General features: G+C 48.4%; 1 long non-coding RNA gene across 1 annotated transcript; it reads left to right on the plus strand.

Moving 5' to 3' along the window:
- Positions 1 to 841: 841 nt before the first annotated feature.
- LOC139248212 (uncharacterized) lies at positions 842 to 18,277 on the plus strand. The gene is made up of 3 exons (XR_011591003.1): positions 842 to 1,502; positions 4,691 to 4,843; positions 17,948 to 18,277. It is a non-coding gene; the product is annotated as an uncharacterized lncRNA (long non-coding RNA).
- Positions 18,278 to 18,639: the final 362 nt, after the last annotated feature.

The following is an 18,639-nucleotide window of genomic DNA, read 5'->3' on the forward strand; positions in this document are numbered from 1 at the left end:
CACTCTGGACCTGCCCCGCGTGAGTCACCAACCGTTGGAGGGTGCGGGGTAACGGTGCACGTGGCGGGCTGCTGAGTGACAGCGCTCCTCGGTCTCTGATTGGCCGGCTGCCTCCCAGCCCGCCACCAGCGCGAGCAGGAGCCGTTGGAGGAAAAGATTTGGATCAATTTGGAAAGCGGGCTGGGAGGTGAAAGGTCAGACTGAATGGCCAACTTCAGAAAGCTCAGTCTATTGGGGAAAATCGCACTCAGGAAGCCCAGAGAAGGAGCTGTTGAGGGGGAAATTGTTCAATGAGATGGGAGAAGCACTTGGATTTACCCTCGGAGTATTTTTCGTGGAAGAATGAGTTTATTGGCTGGGATTGAGGCTTCCGAGAGGAGGGTGACAGGACGAGGACAACAAGTCTTCGTTCCCTTCTGTGCCCAGCGCCACATCCTTCGAAAACCCTCCCAAACCCCCCAACTCCAGCCCCCCTCCTCGAAGAACAAGGGCAGCCGGAGCAAGGGAACACCATCGCCTCCAAGTTCCCCCTCCGAGTCTCACACACACACACCGTCCCCGGCTTGGAGATATATCGGCCGTTCCGCCATCGTCACCGGGTCAAAATCCCACAACTCCCGACCTAACGGCGCCGCAGGAGCACCTTCACCGCACGGGACGGCGGTGGTTCAAGAAGAAGGCGGTTCCAGGGGCGACGAGGGAATGGGCAATAAATGCCCGCCTCAACAGCGACATCTCGAGAATTACTATTTTACAAATGAGGCAACTCATTCCTTCCGCTGCTTTTACACCCAGTAGATGGAGCTCTATAAAGAAGACATTTTTTCTATGGACAAGTCCTCAGCCTGACGAACACCGCCCGACCAGGAGGGTCTGGCTAGATACGATGGGGGGCGGAGTGACAGTCCGCTCCCATCAGGCACCAGGACCTCGCCGGATGTCAACCCAGGATTCAGAGACTGGAATTCTCGCCTCCGCTCGCCGGGGTAGAGGAAACAAGTAGGGATGGTAATAAAGAGGTAAAGAGAGAGTGTGTGGTGAAAAAGCCCCAGCCATGAGGTGGTTCAATGTGTCTCAGATACTGGAACAAGCCCAGCAGCAACCAATGGAGGGTTCGATGTGTCCTGGACACTGAAGTAAACTCAGTCGCAACGATGAGGAAGGTCGAGTCGATCCTGGAGTAATCACAAGCAGTGTGTCTTAATAAGAACAAAAGAAATTGGAACAGAAGTAGGCCAAACGGCCCCTGGAGCCTGCTCTGCCATTCAATACGATCATGGCTGATCTGATCATGGACTCAGCTCCACTTCCCCGCCCGCTCCCCATAACCCCTTATCCCCTTATCATTTAAGAAACTGTCAATTTCTGTCTTCAATTTATTCAATGTCCCAGCTTCCACAGCTCTCTGAGGCAGCGAATTCCACATGGATAGTCAAACACCTCCCAAATCATAGCAGCATGAGGAGAGACCCCCAACCAACAGTCCACTGCATCTTGGAAAGGTATAATCACGTTTCAGTTATCTCCCGCCATTTCAAGATGATTCTACATAAAGAGACTTGTGTTTATAGGGCGTCTCCCGCGGCAATTTACACACAGCAAGATCCCTCAAACAACACTGAGATAAATGACCAGAAAATCTGTTTCGGATATTGCTTGAAGGATTGATATTGGCACCAGGACACCGGGGAGAACTCCCCTGCTCTTCTTCAAAATACTGGCCATGGGATCTTTCACATCCACCTGAGAGAGCAGATGGGGTCTCAGTTTAATGGCTCATCTAAAAGACGGCCCCTCCAACAGTGCGGCACTCCCTCAATACAGACCATCCGACAGTGCAGCACTCCCTCAGTACAGTGCCTTTGATAGTGTAGTGCTCCTTCAGTACTGCCCCTCCCACAGTGCAGCACTCCCTCAGTACTGACCCACCGACAGTGTAGCGCTCCTTCAGTACTGCCCCTCCGACAGTGCAGCACTCCCTCAGTACTGACCCACCGACAGTGCAGCGCTCCCTCAGAACTGACCCTCCGACAGTGCAGCACTCCCTCAGTACTGCCCCTCTGACAGTGCAGCACTCCCTCAGTATTGCCCCTCTGACAGTGCGACGCTCCTTCAGTACTGCTCCTCCGACAGTGCAGCACTCCCTCAGTACTGCTTCTCCGACAGTGCGGCGCTCCCTCAGTACTGCTCCTCCAACAATGTGATGCTCCCTCAGTACTGCCACTCCAACAGTGTAGCGCTCCCTCAGTACTGCCCCTCTGTCAGTGCGGCACTCCCTCAGTACTGCCCCTCCGATAGTGCAGCATTCCCTCAGTACTGGCCCTCCGACAGTGCGCCACCCCCTTAGTACTGACCCTCCGACAGTGCAGCACTCCCTCAGTACTGCCCCTCCGACAGTGCAGCACTCCCTCAGTACTGCCCCTCCGACAGTGCAGCACTCCCTCAGTACTGCCCCTCGGACAGTGCAGCACTCCCTCAGTATTGCCCCTGCGACAGTGCAGCACTCCCTCAGTACTGCCCCTCCGACAGTGCAGCACTCCCTCAGTACTGCCTCTGTATCTAACCCGTGTTGAGGCCAATTCACTAAATATATTCAAAAAGGAGTTATATGTAGTCCTTACTACTAGGGGGATCAAGAGGTATGGCGAGAAAGCAAGAATGGGGTATTGAAGTTGCATGTTCAGCTATGAACTCATTGAATGGCGGTGCAGGCTCGAAGGGCCGAATGGCCTATTCCTGCACCTATTTTCTTTGTTTCAATGTTTCTATGTTTCTTTACCTGCCCTGGATGTGTTTGAGGGGACGCTGTGGAGGGAGCTTTATATGCAGAGGACAGAATACAGTTAACCGTGCAGGATATAAGTAAAACAAAAATAATAATAAATCTATATGTTGAATGGTATAATGAATGATTATATAGAAAATGTATGTGTTGAGTTACAGGGGGTGTGTGTGATGTGAGGACTGGCCCACTCTCACATGATGAGTATTATAAAATATTATAAGTTCGATGGGGGAGCTATGATCACTAATTGACTGAAAAGGGACCTTCAAGCAAACAAAGTTTGAGAACCACTGCGGTACCACACATGGCGGGCTTGGGAGTAATATATTAACATGGATAGAGGACTGGCTAACGAACAGAAAACAGAGAGTCGGGATAAATGGGTCATTTTCCGGTTGGCAAACAGTAACTAGTGCTGGTGCCTCAACTATTTACAATCTATATTAATGACTTGGATGAAGGGACCAAATGTAATGTAGCCAAGTTTGCTGCTGATACAAAGATGGGAGGAAAAGCAAATTACGAGTAGGACACAAAAAAATCTGCAAAGAGATAGAAACATGCTCAGTGCGTGGGCAAACATTTGGCAGATGGAGTATAATGTGAGAAAGTATGAAGTTATCCACATTTGGCAGGCAAAATAAAAAAGCAAATTATAATTTAAATGGAGAAAAATTACAAAATGCTGCAGTACAGAGGGACCTGGGGTTCCTTGTGCATGAAACACAAAAAGTAAGTATGCAGGTACAGCAAATGATCAGGAAGGCAAGTGGGATGTTGGCCTTTAATGCAAGGGGAATAGAGTATAAAAACAGAGAAGTCCTGCTACAACTGTACAGGGTATAGGTGAAGTCACACCTGGAGTACTGCGTACAGTTTTGGTCTCTGTATTTAAGGAAGGATATACTTGCATTGGAGGCAGTTTAGTTCACTAGGTTGATTCCGGAGATGAAGGATTTGACTTATGAAGAAAGGTTGATCAGGTTGGGCCTACACACATTGGAGTTTAGAAGAATGAGAGGTGATCTTATTGAACCGTATAAGATAATAAGAGGGCTCGTCAAGATAGATGCAGAGAGGATATTTCCACTTGTGAGGGAATCTAGAACGAGAGAGAATAGTTTAATAAGAGGCCGCCCATTTAAAACTGAGATGAGGAGGAATTTCTTCTCTCACAGGTTTGTAATTCTATGGAATTCTCTGCCCCAGAGAGCTGTGGAGGCTGGGTCATTGAATATATTTAAGGTGGAGATAGACATATTTTTGAGCGATAATGGAGTAAAGGGTTATGGGGAGGGGGCAGGGAAGTGGAGCTGGGCTGAAGATCAGATCATTCATGATCTTATTGAATGGCGGGGCAGGCTCGAGGGGCCAAGTGGCCTACTCCTGCTCCTATTTCTTATGTTCTTATGTACCAGGGATGAGGGACTTCAGTTACATGAAGACTGGAGAAGCTGGGATTATTCTCCTTGGAGCAGAGAAGGTTAAGGGGAGATATAATAGAGGTGTTCAAAATCAAGAAGGGTTTCGATAGAGTAAATAAGGAGAAACTGTTTCCAGTGGCAGACGGGTCGGTAACCAGAGGACACAGATTTAAGATCATTGACAAAAGAAGCAGAGGGCAGATGAGAAATGTTTTTACGCAGCGAGTTGTGATCTGGAACGCGCTGCCTGAAGGGGCGGGGGAAGCAGATTCAGTGGTAACTTTCAAAAGGGGAATTGGATAAACACTTGAAGCGAAACATTTAGCAGGACCATGGGGAAAGAGCGGGGGAGTGTGACCAATGGGATAGAATCTGTCAAACAGCCAGCACAGGTCCGATGGGCCGAATGGCCTCCTGTGCTGAAAATTCTATGACTGTTCATTTATATTGATGTTATTTCTCTCTCCATCTCCTTCCGCAGGCTGGATGGTAACAGTCTGACAGATTCTTGTTCCGGGGATCTCTCCGCTGCTCTCTGTATAAACCACTCATTGCGGTTCAACTCCTTCACCGACCAATCTTTCTGCGCTCTCCGCTGACTCATACAGACCTGCAGGTGCCTGCAGCTGGTCGGGTGAGTGTGAATGTTTAATGTAAGCAAGAAAATACAATGGGATTCACTCCCTTTTACTGACACCATTTTCACAGTGTCAGTCGTGGCTCAGTGGGCCACACTCTCACCTCTGAGTCAGAAGTTTGTGGGTTCATGTCCCAGGGACTTGTGCACAAAAATCTCGGCCGACACTCCAGTGCAGTGCTGAGGGAGTGCCGCACTGTCGGAGGAGCAGTACTGAGAGCGCGCCGCACTGTCGGAGGGGCAGTACTGAGGAAGTATTGCACTGTCGGAGGGGCAGTACTGAGGGAGCGCTGCACTGTCGGAGGGGCAGTACTGAGGGAGTGCCACACTGTCGGAGGGGCAGTACTGAGGGAGTGCCGCACTGTCAGAAGGGCAGTACTGAGGGAGTGCTGCACTGTCGGAGGGGCAGTACTGAGGGAGCGCTGCACTGTCGGAGGGGCAGTACTGAGGGAGCGCTGCACTGTCAGAGGGGCAGTACTGAGGGAGTGCTGCACTGTCGGAGGGGCAGTACTGAGGGAGCGCTGCACTGTCGGAGGGGCAGTACTGAGGGAGTGCCACACTGTCGGAGGGGCAGTACTGAGGGAGTGCCGCACTGTCGGAGGGGCAGTACTGAGGGAGTGCTGCACTGTCGGAGGGGCAGTACTGAGGGAGCGCTGCACTGTCGGAGGGGCAGTACTGAGGGAGTGCCGCACTGTCGGAGGGGCAGTACTGAGGGAGTGACAGTGCAGCACTCCCTGAGTACTGGCACCGGGGAGTGCCGGCCTGTATTATGGGGCTCGAGTCACTGGACTGGAGCTTGAGCCCACGAGCTTCTCACTCCGAGATGAGAGTGCTGCCCACTGAACCTCGGCTGACGCTGTTACTTACACTGCAGTGCAATCTGGTCATTTCCTCTCATCTGTTTCAGACTGAGAGAGAATCGGTTCAGTTCATCCACAAAGAGACTCCTGGGATCACTGCGGTAACACGGACTGGAGGTGGTTGTTCAGTTATACGAACTCTGCGTCTTATTATAAATGTGGGATAAGTATATATAATGGGAAACATGGACAGGAACTGATGGTTGATGCTAGACTTTTAATATCGAATCATGCAGCACAGAGGGAGGCCATTCGGCCCATCGTGCCCGTGCCACCTCTTTGAAAGATCTGTCCAATTAATCCCACTCCCCTGTCCTTTCCCCAAACCCTGTCAATTGCTCCTCTATAAATACAGGTCCCATTGCCCTTTGAAAGTTGCCATTGATCCTGATTCCACCGCCCTTTCAGTGTGGTCGGATTTTAACAAACCCTCTCTGTGTGAAGGAATCTCTCCTCATTTACACTCCGGATCTTCACCAACGATGTTAAATCTGTGTCCTCTGTTTACCCACCTACCTGCCGGTGGAAACCGTTTCTCTCTCCTTGCTCTATCAAAAATCCTCATGATTTTCAACACCTCTATTAAGTCTCCCCTAAACCTTCTCTGCTCCAAGGAGAACAACGCCAGCTTCTCCAGTCTCCCCACGTAACTGAAGTCCCTGATCCCTGGTACCATTCTAGTAAACTTCCTCTGTACCCTCTCCGGGGCCTTGACATCCTTCCTAAACTGTGGTGGCCAGCATTAAGAACATTAGAAATAGGAGCAGGATTAGACCATTTGACCCCTCAAGCCTGCTCCCCATAAGATCATGGCTCATATTCTACCTCAACTCCACATGCCCCCGCCCCGGTCCCATATCCCTCGTTTCCCTTAATGCCCAAAAATCTAGCGATGTCTATCTTGAATATAGAAACATCGAAAATAGGAACAGTCATAGGCCATTCAGCCCTTCGAGCCTGCACCACCATTCAATATGATCATGGCTGATCCTCTATCTCAAAACCATATTCCCGCTTTTTCCCCATATCCCTTGATGCCTTTTGTTTCTAGAAATCTATCTATCTCCCTCTTAAATATATTCAGTGACTTAGCCTCCACAGCCTTCTGTGGTAGAGAATTCCACAGGTTCACCACCCTCAGTGAAAACATTTCTCCTCATCTCGGTCCTAAATTTCCTATCCCGTATCTTGAAACTGTGACCCCTTGTTCTAAACTTCCCAGTCAGGGGAAACATTCTCCCCGTATCCAGTCTGTCCAATCCAGTCAGAATTTTATACATTTCAATGAGATCCCCTGTCATTCTTCTAAACTCTAGTGAATACAATCTCTCCTCATACGACAGGACTGCCATCCCAGGAATCAGTCTGGTGAACCTTCGCTGCACTCCCTCTGTGGCAAGTATATCCTTTCTTAGGTAAGGAGACCAAAAGTGCACACAATACTCAGGTGCGGCCTCCCCAAGGCCCTGTAGAACTGTAGTAAGACATCCTTGCTCCTGTACTCAAATCCTTTTGCAATGAAGGCCAACATACCATTTGCCTTCCTAACTGCTTGCTGCACCTGCATGTTTGCTTTCAATGACTGGTGTACAAGGACACCCAGGTCATCTGTACATCGACACTTCCCAAGCCATCACCATTTAAATAATACTTTGTCCTTATGTTTTTTCTACCAAAGTGGATAACTTCACATTTATCCACGTTATACTGCATCTGCCATGTGTTTGCCCACTCACTCAACCTATCTATATCTAAATCGCCTTGCAGCGTCTTTGCATCCTCCTCACAACTCACAATCCCACCTAGTTTTGTGTCGTCAGCAAACTTGGAAATATTACATTTAGTTCCCTCATCCAAATCATTTATATATATTGTGAACAGCTGGGGCACAAGCACTGATCCCTGTGGTACCCCACTAGTCACTGCCCACCACCCCAAAAAAGTCCTGTTTATTCCTACTCTCTGTTTCCTGTCAGTTAACCAATTTTCAATTTATGCCAGTACATTACCCCCAATCCCATGTGCTTTAATTTTGCACATTAACCTCTTATGTGGGACTTTATCAAAGGCCTTCTGAAAATCCAAATACACTACATCCACTGGTTCTCCCTTATCTATTCTATCAGTTACATCCTCAAAAAATTCCAGTAGGTTTGTCTAACATGATTTTCCTTTCATAAATCCATGTTGACTTTGTTTAATCACTTTGATATTATCGAAGTGTGAATATACTCAATGACTGAGCCTCCACAGCCCTCAGGGAGAGAATTCCAAAGATTCACCACCCTCTGAGTGAAGACGTTTCTCCCTATCTCAATCCTCAACAGCCGACCCCTTATCCTGACACTCTGACCCCTGCCAGTTCTCCACTCTCTAGCCATGGGAACAATCTCTCCGCATTCACCCTGACAAACCCTCAGAGAATTTTACACATTCCAATGTGATCACCTCTCATTCTTAACTCCAGAGAACTTTGGCCCATTGTAGTCAATCTCTCCTCACAGGACAGCCCGCCCATCCCAGGAATCAATCTCGTCAAATGTGCAGAATCCTCTGGCTATGGATATCAGTATACAGTTAGATGTTCTATAAACAGTCACTCTTCTGTAGAAAGGAGAAGGCTGCAGAGGGGACCTGATAGAGGCCGTTGCAATTGCGAAGGGGATGGATGGAGTAGACGGAGAGATGATGTTTCCACCTGTGTGTGTGGGGGCGGGGGGGGGGGTGGGTGGGAGACCAAGACTCGGGGGCCATGAAAATGAGAGTCTCCCTGCCAGTAACTCCAGCTCGCTGGGTGCAGTGGGTTGTGTAATATGATTGTAAAGCATTAAACCAACATTCTATTGTTTCCAGTATTGCGGCCTTGTGTAAAATACCCGATTCTTGTCCACAATAGAATCAGCATTCAGATTTAAAGGAAAGAAAGTCTGCATTTCTAAAGTGCCTTTCAGGATCTCAGGACATCCCAAAGCATTTCACAGCCAATGAAATCCTTTTTGAAATGTGGTCACTGGAGGAAACGCGACAGACAATTTACCGACAGCAAGCTCCCACAAACAGCAATGTGATAATGACTAGATCATATACCAGTACTGTTGGATGGTCGGATGAATATTGGGTCCAGGGCACTGGGGAGAACTCTCCTGCTCTTCCATTAGCAGCCGTGGCATCCTTTACGTCCACCAGAGAGACCATGGTTTAAGGTCTCATCCTGAAAGACAGCAACAGTGCAGCGCTCCCTCAGTACTGCCACTCTGACAGTGCGGCGCTCCCTCAGTACTGCCCCTCCGACAGTGCAGCGCTCCCTCAGTACTGCCCCTCCAACAATGCAGCACTCCCCTAGTACTGCCCCTCTGACAGTGCAGCACTCCCTCAGTACTGCCCCTCCGACAGTGCGGCGCTCCCTCAGCACTGCCCCTCCGACAGTGCAGCGCTCCCTCAGTACTGCCCCTCCAACAATGCAGCACTCCCCTAGTACTCCCCTCCGACAGTGCAGCACTCCCTCAGTACTGCCCCTCCGACAGTGCAGGATCCCTCAGTACTGCCCCTCCCACAGTTCAGTGTTTCCTCAGTACTGCCCCCCCAACAATGCAGCACTCCCCTAGTACTACTCCTCTGACAGTGCAGCGCTCCCTCCCCCTGCTAACCCCACCCACTTCCCCCACTTTTACGATGTTAAAGGTGCTGTATAAATACTAATCCTCACCTCACTCCCACCTTTCCCCCCCGCCCGAGGAACAACCCATGCCGGGACACCACACTCACAAACCCAGAGCTGGTGATGAAACTGTGATCAACGCGGAGAGTTTTATTGCTGAGGTCAGCCCATGATACAAGCAGCAGTGGTCCAGGCCCACCCCATTAACCAGCGCCCGTTCTCCAGGGCTGAAGATTTCTCTGGGTGGGGACTGGGAGAGCTGGGGCTGTGACTCCATCCAGAGATCGCTGACTATTCGGGATAACAGCAGTCGGTTCCATCGTCGCAGAATTCAGTCTCGGGAATGTACCCGGGGGCACATGACGGAACCCCACACATTCCACCCAGATATTCGCAGAGTATGGTGGTCACATCTGGAACACACAATGGATTGACCCAGAGTTAATCTGGGAATAGATAGACAGAGAGAGACACAGAGACTGTTAGATAGAGAGAATCAGAGAGACTGAGGGGGAGGGAGAGCCAGAGAGCGAGACTGAGGGGTAGGGAGAGCCAGAGAGAGAGCGAGAGACTGAGGGGAAGGGAGAGACAGAGACAGAGAGAGAGAGAGAGAGACTGAGGGGGAGGGAGAGCCAGAGAGAGAGACTCAGGGGGATGGAGAGCCAAAGAGAGAGAGAGACTGAGGGAGAGGGAGAGACATGAAAGACACACACAAAGGAAGGGAGACAGAAAGAAAGACACAAAGACAGATATCATAGAAACATAGAAACATAGAAAATAGGTGCAGGAGTAGGCCATTCGGCCCTTCTAGCCTGCACCGCCATTCAATGAGTTCATGGCTGAACATTCAACTTCAGTACCCCATTCCTGCTTTCTCGCCATACCCCTTGATCCCCCTAGTAGTAAGGACCTCATCTAACTCCTTTTTGAATATATTTAGTGAATTGGCCTCAACAACTTTCTGTGGTAGAGAATTCCACAGGTTCACCACTCTCTGGGTGAAGAAGTTCCTCCGCATCTCGGTCCTAAATGGCTTACCCCTTATCCTTAGACTGTGACCTCTGGTTCTGGACTTCCCCAACATTGGGAACATTCTTCCTGCATCTAACCTGTCTAAACCCATCAGAATTTTAAACGTTTCTATGAGGTCCCCTCTCATTCTTCTGAACTCCAGTGAATACAAGCCCAGTTGATCCAGTCTTTCTTGATAGGTCAGTCCCGCCATCCCGGGAATCAGTCTGGTGAACCTTCGCTGCACTCCCTCAATAGCAAGAATGTCCTTCCTCAGGTTAGGAGACCAAAACTGTACACAATACTCCAGGTGTGGCCTCACCAATGCCCTGTACAACTGTAGCAACACCTCCCTGCCCCTGTACTCAAATCCCCTTGCTATGAAGGCCAACATGCCATTTGCTTTCTTAACCGCCTGCTGCACCTGCATGCCAACCTTCAATGACTGATGTACCATGACACCCAGGTCTCTTTGCACCTCCCCTTTTCCTAATCTGTCACCATTCAGATAATAGTCTGTCTCTCTGTTTTTACCACCAAAGTGGATAACCTCACATTTATCCACATTATACTTCATCTGCCATGCATTTGCCCACTCACCTAACCTATCCAAGTCGCTCTGCAGCCTCACAGCATCCTCCTCGCAGCTCATCCGCAAATTTGGAGATACTACATTTATTCCCCTCATCTAAATCATTAATGTACAGTGTAAACAGCTGGGGCCCCAGCACTAGTCACTGCCTGCCATTCTGAAAAGTACCCATTTACTCCTACTCTTTGCTTCCTGTATGACAACCAGTTCTCAATCCTTGGCTAACTAAAGAAGTAAAGGATGCTATCAAATCGTAAACAAAGGCATACAATGTTGCGAAGATTAGTGGAAGGTCAGAAGATTGGGAAATTTTAGAAACCAGCAAAAAGCAACTAAAAAAAAAGAGAGAGAAAAGATAGATTATAAGAGTAAACGTGCAAGAAATATTAAAACAGACAGTGAGAGCTTCTACAGGTATATAAGGAAGTAGATAAAGTAACCATTGGTCCCTTAGAGGATGAGACTGGGGAATTAATAATGGGAAATATTGAAATGGCAGAGACTTTGAACAAATATTTTGTATTGCTCTTCACGGTAGAATACACTAAAAGCCTCCCAATAATTGATAATCAAGAGGCCATTGGGAGGGGACAACTTAAAACAATCACTATCACTAGAGAAAAAGTACTAGGCAAACTAATGGGACTAAATGGGACAAATCGCCTGGACCTGATGGCCTGCATCCTATGTTTAAAAAAAAAAGTGGCTGCAGGGATAGTGAATGCATTGGTTGTAATCTACCAAAATTCCCTAGATTCTGGAGAGGTTTCAGCAGATTGGAAAACCACAAATGTAACGCCCCTATTTAAGAAAGGAGGGAGACAGAAAGCAGGAACCTATAGACTAATTAGCCTAACATCTGTCATTGGGAAAATGCTGGAGTCCATTATTAAGTAAGTATTAGCAGGACATTTAGAAAATCATAATACAATCAAGCAGAGTCAGTATGGTTTTATGAAAGGATATCATGTTTCATAAATTTGCTGGAGTTCTTTGAGGATGTAATGAGCAGGGTGGATAAAGGGGAACTCACGGGGTTGGGGGTAATATATTAGCATGGATAGAGGACGAGCTAACTGACAGAAAACAGAGAGTCGGAATGAATGCATCATTTTCCGGTTGGCAAACAGTGACTAGTGGGGTGCCGCAGGGATCGGTGCTGGGTCCTCAACTGTTTACAATCTATATTAATGACTTGGATGAAGGGATCAAGTGTAATGTTCCCAAGTTTGCTGATGATACAAAGCTAGGTGGAAAAGCAAGTTGTTAGGTGGACACAACGAATCTGCAAAGGGATATAGATAGGCTAAGTCAGTGACCAAACTTTTGGCAGATGAGATATAATGTGGGAAAATGTGAGGTTATCCATTTCGCCAGGAAAAATAAAAAAGCAAATTATTATTTAAATGGAGAAAAATTGCAAAATGCTGCAATACAGTTGGATCTGGGGGTCCTTGTACATGAAGTACAGGAAGTTAGTATGCAGGTACAGCAAGTAATCAGGAAGGCAAGTGGAATGTTGGCCTTTATTGCAAGGGGGATAGAGTATAAAAGTAGGGAAGTCCTGCTACAACTGTACAGGTATTGGTAAGTCCACACCTAGAGTACTGCATACAGTTTTGGTCGACTTATTTAAGGAGGGATATACTTGCATTGGAGGCAGTTCAGAGAAGGTTCACGAGGTTGATTCCTGAGATGACGGGGTTGTCTTATGAAGAAAGGTTGAGCAGGTTGGGCCTATTGGAGTTTAGAAGAATGAGAGGTGATCTTATTGAAACTAAGATTCTGAGGGGGCTTGACAGGATAGATGCAGGGAGGATGTTTCCCCTCGTGGGGGAATCGAAAACTGTGGGACACAGTTCAACCTCATCCTCACTATCACATTTGATGCCCTAGTCCCTATTAAAATGATTACTCTCTCCCACTCTGGCCCTTTCCCCTGGTACAACCCTCATCTTTGCTCTCTCAAGTCAAAAGGGGGCAGACAACTGGTTTAGCCATTCACCACCAGATCTGGCTCGAACACATTAAACACTATCGGTTCCTACTCTTGTCGACAAAAACTGCTCACTATTTCAGGATCATTCTGGGTTGTAAAACTAACCCACGACTACCATTCTCTACTGCTAACCGTCTCCTTAAACTCCTCTCCCCTGTCTCCACCACACTCCCCTCCAACAACAAGTGTGAGGAGCTCATAGAAACATACATAGAAACATAGAAAATAGGTGCAGGAGTAGGCCATTCAACCCCTCCAGCCTGCATCACCATTCAATGAGTTCATGGCTGAACATGCAACTTCAGTACCCCATTCCTGCTTTCTCACCATACCCCTTGATCCCCCTAGTAGTAAGGACTTCATCTAACTTCTTTTTGAATATATTTAGTGAATTGGCCTCAACAACTTTCTGTGGTAGAGAATTCCACAGGCTCACCACTCTCTGGGTGAAGAAGTTTCTCCTCATCTCAGTCCTAAATGGCTTACCCCTTATCCTTAGACTGTGACCCCTGGTTCTGGACTTCCCCAACATTGGGAACATTCTTCCTGCATCTAACCTGTCTAAACCCATCAGAATTTTAGTTTCTATGAGGTCCCCTCTCATTCTTCTGAACTCCAGTGAATACAAGCCCAGTTGATCCAGTCTTTCTTGATAGGTCAGTCCCGCCATCCCGGGAATCAGTCTAGTGAACCTTCGCTGCACTCCCTCAAAAACAAGAATGTCCTTCCTCAGGTTAGGAGACCAAAACTGAAAACAATACTCCAGGTGTGGCCTCACCAAGGCCCTGTACAGCTGTAGCAACACCTCCCTGCCCCTGTACTCAAATCCCCTCGGTATGAAGGCCAACATGCCATTAGCTTTCTTAACCGCCTGCTGTACCTGCATGCCAACCTTCAATGACTGATGTACCATGACACCCAGGTCTCGTTGTACCTCCCCTTTTCCTAATCTGTCACCATTCAGATAATAGTCTGTCTCTCTGTTTTTACCACCAAAGTGGATAACCTCACATTTATCCACATTATACTTCATCTGCCATGCATTTGCCCACTCACCAAACCTATCCAAGTCACTCTGCAGCCTCATAGCATCCTCCTCGCAGCTCACACTGCCACCCAATGTAGTGTCATCCTGGACTTCTTTGTCCCAAAGATTGAGACCATCTGATCAGCTGCCTCTGTGAGTTCCCTTCCTCCACCTAGCCCACAGGGCCAAACTTCACCTGATGCTCCCACCTGCCCTAGCCCTGAACTCACATCTTTCTCTAGTTTCTCTTTGATCTCCCTTTTAATCTCTCCAAACTCATCTTATCCATGAGACCCACTTCCTGCTCTCTTGACCCTATTCCCACTAAACTGCTGATCACCCAACTTCCTTTTCTGGCTCCGATGTTAGACGACATTGTTAACGGTTCTCTGTCCTCAGGTACTGTTCCCACTCTCCTTCAAATCTGCTGTCATCACCCCTCTCCTCAGAAAACCAAACCTTGCCCCCACTGTGCTTGCAATCTATCACCCCATCTCCAACCTCCCTTTCCTGTCCAAAGTACTTGATTGTGTTGTCACCTCCCAAATCCGTGACCATCTTTCCATCAATTCAATGTTTGAATCCCTTCAATCTGGTTTTCGCCCCTGCCACAGGACCGAAACTGCTCTCATCAAAGTCGCAAATGTCTTCTTTTGTGACTGTGACAAAGGTAAACTATCCCTCCTCGTCCTTCTGGACCTGTCTGCAGCCTTTGACACAGTTGGCCACTCCATCCTCCTCCAACACGTCTCTACCAATGTCCAGCTGCGTGGGACTGCACTTGCCTGGTTCCATTCTGATCTATCTAATCGTAGCCAGAAAATCTCCAGCAATGGCTTCTCTTCCCACTCCCACATCGTTACCTCTGGTGTCCCCCAAGGATCTGTCCTTGGTCCCCTCTTATTTCTCATCTATATGCTGCCCCTTGTCGATATCATCCGAAAACACGGAGTCACTTTCCACATGTAGGCTGACGACACCCAGCTCTACCTCTCCACCACTTCTCTCGACCCCTGCTTGGTATCTAAATTGTCAGATTGACATCCAGGCTTTGGAGGGGGTACAGAGACGATTCACTAGGCTGATTCTGGAGATGAGGGGATTACCTTATGATGATAGATTGAGTAGACTGGGTCTTTACTCGTTGGAGTTCAGAAGGATGAGGGGTGATCTTATAGAAACATTTAAAATCATGAAAGGGATCAACAAGATAGAGGCAGAAAGGTTGTTTCCACTGGTCGGGGAGACGAGAACTAGGGGGCACAGCCTCAAAATACAGGGGAGCCAATTTAAAACCGAGTTGAGAAGGAATTTCTTCTCCCTGAGGGTTGTGAATCTGTGGAATTCTCTGCCCAAGGAAGCAGTTGAGGCTAGCTCATTGAATGTATTCAAGTCACAGATAGATAGATTTTTAACCAATAAGGGAATTAAGGGTTACGGATAGAGGGCGGGTAAGTGGAGCTGAGTCCACGGCCAGATCAGCCATGATCTTATTGAATGGCGGAGCAGGCTCGAGGGGCTAGATAGCCTACTCCTGTTCCTAATTCTTATGTTCTTATGTTCTTATGTACTAGAGGAGCAGAAATTTTCTCCAATTAAATATTGGGAAGAGCGAAGCCATTATCTTTGGTCCCCGCCACAAACTGCGTTCCCTCACCACTGACTCCATCCCTCTCCCTAGCATCAATCTGAGGGAGAACAAGACTGTTTGCAACCTAGGTGTCATACTTGATTCTGAAATGAGTTTCCAGCCACATATCCATGGCATAACTAAAACCGCCTTTTTCCACCTCTGTAACATTGCCCATCGCTGCCCCTTCGGCTGCTGAAACCCTCATTCATGCCTTTGTTACCTCTGGACTTGACTACTCCAACTCACTCCTGGCCAGCCTCCCACATTCCACACTATGTAAACTTGAGGTCATCCAAAACTTAGCAGCCCGTGTCCGAACCCGCACCAAGTCAAGATCACCCATCATCCCTGTGCTTTCTGACCTACATTGGCTCCCAGTTAAACAATGCCTCAATTTCAAAATTCTCATCCTTGTTTACAAATCCCTCCATGGCCTTGCTCCTCCCTATCTCTGTAATCTTTTTCAGCCTCACTGTTATGTTCAGAATAACTCCACAAGACTGTATATTGTAAGCTCAAACTGTTGTGACCGTGGTCTCTTTAATGTAACTCCAGAGGAGGCAGCATGGTAGACTGCCTTTTATACCTGCTTGCCCAGGTGTGCAGGTGATCCTTGGGTCTCCCACAGGTGCGCCCCCTAGCGACAAGTCTTACACATTGGTAAAGTTTACATACATAACACTACAACCCCACAAGCTGTCTGCACTCCTCAAATTCTGGCCTCTTGAACATCCCTCATTATAACTGCTCAAACATTGGTGGACTTGCCTTCAGCTGCCTGGGCCCCAAGCTCTGGAACTCCCTCCTTAAACCTCTCCACCTCTCTACCTCTCTTTCCTCCTTTGACACTCTTCTTTAAACATGCTGTTGGTCATCTGCCTTAATTTCTTCTTTAGTGGCTCGGTGTTAAATTTACCTGTTTTGTCTTGTAACACTGTGTGTAGCACCTTGGGACGTTAAAGGTGCTATATAAATAAAAGTTATTATTAACGCACCGAAGTTAGCGTCCTCGACCAGGCCAACATCCCCAGCATCGAAGCACTGACCACACTCAACCAGCTCCATTAGGCGGGCCAATGTTCGCATGCACAACACAAGACTCCCAAAACAAGCGATCTACTCGGAACTCCGACAGGGTAAGCGAGCCCAAGGTGGGCAGAGCAAATGTTTCAAGGACACCCTCAAAGCCTCCCTGATAAAATGCAACATCCCCACTGACACCTGGGAGTCCCTGGCCAAAGACCGCCCTAAGTGGAGGAAGTGCATCCGGGAGGGCGCTGAGCACCTTGAGTCTCGTCGCCAAGAGCATGCAGAAATCAAGCGCAGGCAGCGGAAAGAGCGTGCGGCAAACCAGTCCTACCCACCCTTTCCTTCAACGACTGTCTGTCCTACCTGTGACAGAGACTGTAATTCCTGTATTGGACTGTTCAGTTACCTAAGAACTCACTTTTGGAGTGCAAGTAAGTCTTCCTATGATGATTATTATTATAGTTTCAGAATAAGGGGTCGCCTATTTAAAACGGAGATGAGGAATTTCTTCTCTGAGGGTCATGAATGTTTGGAATTCTCTACCTCAGAGAGCTGTGGAGGCTGGGTCATTGAATATATTTAAGGTGGAGATAGACAGATTTTTGAACGATCAGGGAGATGAGGGTTATGGGGAGTGGGCAGGGAAGTGGAGGCCAAGATCAGATTGAATGGCGGGGCAGGCTCAAGGGGCCAAGTGGCCTACTCCTGCTCCTAATTCTTATGTTCTTGTATAAAGACAGAGATATAGATAGACAGACAGAGAGAAAGGGAGAGGGAGAGATACATTGAGACAGCCAGCGAGGAAGAGACAGGCAGAGAAAGTGAGAGTCAGAGAGAGAGAGACACAAGGAGTGAGTGGGAGAGATAGAGAAAAAGACAGGTAAAAAGAAAATGATAGAAAGCAGAGATAGAGACCGATAGATTGGCAGGACTGGTATGGATAGAGAGAACGATGGAGAGAGAGAGACAGGGCAAGGATCTAGAGATGGACAGGTAAAGGAAGATGGATAGATAGATAGAGAGAGAGAGAGAGAGAGATGGAGGGAGCGTGGTTCTGTAGCAGAGAAAGGCCAACAGGGAAAGTCTGTCTGTCGCTCTGATCCTGCACACATTTGCACCTTGAACTCTGTGTTGCCTCAAAGCTCACAACAGCCACCATTCACACTGCCCGCTCAATGAGTCACTGCACACTCGGGGGATTGGACTGTGGAATGGGTTTAGCTTCAATCTCTCAGCCTTCCTCACACCCTGACACTCAGGCAGAGAAAAACATCCTTTCTTTTCTCAAACAGAACTTTTTGCAGACGGGCTGCGGAGAGCTGGGAGGGATTTACTCACCCACGGATTGGAAATCCTCAGCCAGCAGCAGGAATCCAAGAACCAGGACCAGTGTTTTCATCATCTCAACTGGAGCTGGTGGGAGTCGGCAGCAGTGAGCTGGGGAGCAGAGTCTGTGTGTCCTGTCCTGTCGAGAGCAGTGAGCTGGGGAGCAGAGTCTGTGTGTCCTGTCCTGTCGAGAGCAGTGAGCTGGGGAGCTGAGTCTGTGTGTCCTGTCCTGTCGAGAGCAGTGAGCTGGGGAGCTGAGTCTGTGTGTCCTGTCCTGTCGAGAGCAGTGAGCTGGGGAGCTGAGTCTGTGTGTCCTGTCCTGTCGAGAGCAGTGAGCTGGAGATCAAAGTCTGTGTGAGCTGTCCTGTCGAGAGCAGTGAGCTGGAGATCAAAGTCTGTGTGTCCTGTCCTGTCGAGAGCAGTGAGCTGGAGATCAAAGTCTGTGTGTCCTGTCCTGTCGAGAGCAGTGAGCTGGCGAGCAAAGTCTGTGTGTCCTGTCCTGTCGAGAGCAGTGAGTTGGGGAGCAGAGTCTGTGTGTCCTGTCCTGTCGAGAGCAGTGAGCTGGGGAGCAGAGTCTGTGTGTCCTGTCCTGTCGAGAGCAGTGAGCTGGGGAGCAAAGTCTGTGTGTCCTGTCCTGTCGAGAGCAGTGAGCTGGGGA

Source organism: Pristiophorus japonicus, unplaced genomic scaffold, assembly GCF_044704955.1.
Source record: "Pristiophorus japonicus isolate sPriJap1 unplaced genomic scaffold, sPriJap1.hap1 HAP1_SCAFFOLD_29, whole genome shotgun sequence".
Lineage (NCBI taxonomy): Eukaryota > Metazoa > Chordata > Chondrichthyes > Pristiophoridae > Pristiophorus > Pristiophorus japonicus.